The sequence below is a fragment of the Triturus cristatus genome, unplaced genomic scaffold, assembly GCF_964204655.1.
Source record: "Triturus cristatus unplaced genomic scaffold, aTriCri1.1 SCAFFOLD_147, whole genome shotgun sequence".
Taxonomy (NCBI): domain Eukaryota; kingdom Metazoa; phylum Chordata; class Amphibia; order Caudata; family Salamandridae; genus Triturus; species Triturus cristatus.
Genome location: NW_028187462.1, coordinates 757,137 through 760,000, shown reverse-complemented (window position 1 = coordinate 760,000; position 2,864 = coordinate 757,137).

Here is a 2,864-nt window from a genome sequence, read left to right as displayed (position 1 = left end):
GGATGTTGCCCGGGCGTAGCCCATCTGGTCCCCGGCAGAGAACCGCCAGCCCCGGAGGGGTCTTCTGGCACACCCTGCCCCTACTAACCTGGAGGAAGGCTACCCCCCTTTCTTGTAACCCGCGCACTCCGAGTGACGGAGGGGACCCTAGGCGCGGACACGCCCGGCCTCCTGGAGCCCTGACTGGGATCCGGGAGGCGAATGGACCCTCATCGGGACTACCAGGCCGGCCCGGCAATCTGGTCGCCCCATTGGAAAGCATTGCGCGTGACCAGATGGCTGAGGGGAAAGGAGCGACCAGATAGCCGGCAACTGAAAGGACTCCCATCTGCCCGCCCAGAGCCGGGCCATAGCGGTAGGGCTCCCGCCTGATCCAAGGGCTCGGTGGGCTCTGCTTCCCGGGGGGGGCTCGGGGACAGCGGCTGGGCCTCAGGCACGGGGAGGATCGACGGAGCTCTCGGGCCCGGGCGCCCTGGGGGGAGGACTGCCCGGGACCCATGGAGCCCGTCCCTGGGCACTTTGCCACGCCGCGGGCTGGAGGAGGGAGCCCCGGACGCCTGGGAGGATTTTGCCCGGGCATAGCCCATCTGGTCCCCGGCAAAGAACCACCACCCCCGGAGGGGTGTTCCGGCATACCCTGCCCCTACTAATCCGGAGTAAGGCTACCCACCTTTCTTGTAACCCTCACGCTCCGAGTGACGGAGGGGATCCTAGGCGCGGATGCACCCGACCTCCTGGAGCCCTAACTGGGATCCGGGAGTCAAATGAGCCCTCATCGGGACTTCCAGGCTGGCCCGGCCATCTGGTCGCCCCATTGGAAAGCATTGCGCGCGACCAGATGGCCGAGGGGAAAGGAGTGACCAGATGGCCGGGACTGAAAGGACTCCCATCTGTCCAACCCCGAGCCTTCGCGCTAGGGTTCCCGCCTGCCCATGCAGTGCTCCGTGGCTGCAGGGCTCCGGGGCTGCAGGGCTCCGGGGCTGCAGGGCTCCAGGGCTGCAGGGCTCCGGGGCTGCAGGGCTCCGGGCCTGCAGGGCTCCAGGGCTGCAGGGCTCCGGGGCTGCAGGGCTCCGGGCCTGCAGGGCTCCGGGCCTGCAGGGCTCCGGGCCTGCAGGGCTCCAGGGCTGCAGGGCTCCGGGGCTGCAGGGCTCTGGGGCTGCAGGGCTCCGGGGCTGCAGGGCTCCCGGGCTCCAGGGCTGCAGGGCTCCGGGGCTGCAGGGCTCCGGGCCTGCAGGGCTCCGGGCCTGCAGGGTTCCGGGCCTGCAGGGCTCCAGGGCTCCGGGCTGAAGGGCTCCAGGGCTGCAGGGCTTTGGGGCTTCAGGCCTGGGGGGGGCTCGTAGACCCCACGCTGGGCCTCAGGCATGGGAGGCCCGGCGGAGCTCCCGGGGCCCGGACGCCCCATGGAGCCCGTCCTGGGCACTTTGCCTCGCCGCGGGCTGGAGGAGGGAGCACCGGACGCCCCAGGGAAGTGTCGTCCGGGCTTGGCCCATGCCTGAGAACCGCCAGCCCCGGAGGGGTGTTCCGGCATACCCTGCACCTACTAATCCGGAGGAAGGCTACCCACCTTTCTTGTAACCCTTGCGCTCCGAGTGACGGAGGAGATCCTAGGCGTGGATGCACCTGACCTCCTGGAGTCAAATGAGCCCTCATCGGGACTTCCAGGCTGGCCCGGCCATCTGGTCGCCCCATTGGAAAGCATTGCGCGCGACCAGATGGCCGAGGGGAAAGGAGCGACCAGATGGCCGGGACTGAAAGGACTCCCATCTGTCCAACCCCGAGCCTTCGCGCTAGGGTTCCCGCCTGCCCACGCAGGGCTCCGTGGCTGCAGGGCTCCGAGGCTGCAGGGCTCCGAGGCTGCAGGGCTCCGGGGCTGCAGGGCTCCAGGGCTGCAGGGCTGCAGGGCTCCGGGGCTGCAGGGCTCCGGGCCTGCAGGGCTCTGGGCCTGCAGGGCTCCAGGGCTGCAGGGCTCCGGGGCTGCAGGGCTCCGGGGCTGCAGGGCTCCAAGGCTGCAGGGCTCCAGGGCTGCAGGGCTCTGGGGCTGCAGGGCTCCAGGGCTGCAGGGCTCCGGGGCTGCAGGGCTCCGGGCCTGCAGGGCTCCGGGGCCTGCAGGGCTCCGGGCTGAAGGGCTCCAGGGCTGCAGGGCTTTGGGGCTGCAGGCCTCGGGGGGGCTCGTAGACCCCACGTTGGGCATCAGGCAGAGGAGGCCCGGCAGAGCTCCCGGGGCTCGGATGCCCCGGCTGCAGGGCTGCAGGGCTGCAGGGCTCCGGGGCTGCAGGGCTCCGGGGCTGCAGGGCTCCAGGGCTACAGGGCTCTGGGGCTGCAGGGCTCCAGGGCTGCAGGGCTCTGGGGCTGCAGGGCTCCAGGGCTGCAGGGCTCCGGGGATGCAGGGCTCCGGGCCTGCAGGGCTCCAGTGCTGCAGGGCTCCGGGGCTGCAGGGCTCCGGGGCTGCAGGGCTCCGGGGCTGCAGGGGTCCGGGGCTGCAGGGCTCTGGGCCTGCAGGGCTCCGGGCCTGCAGGGCTCCAGGGCTCTGGGCTGAAGGGCTCCAGGGCTGCAGAGCTTTGGGGCTGCAGGGCTCGGGGGGGGGGGGATTCGTAGACCCCCACGCTGGGCCTCAGGCATGGGAGGCCCAGCAGAGCTCCTGGGGCCCGGACGCCTGGGAGACCCATGGAGCCCGTCCCGGGCACTTTGCCTCGCCGCGGGCTTGAGGAGGGAGCACCACACGCCCCGGGGAAGTGTCGTCCGGGCTTGGCCCATCTGGTCCCCGCCTGAGAACTGCCATCCCCAGGAGTGGTGTCCCGGCATACCCTGCCCCTAGTAATCCGGAGGAAGGCTACCCCCCTTTCTGGTAAACCGTGAGCACTGAG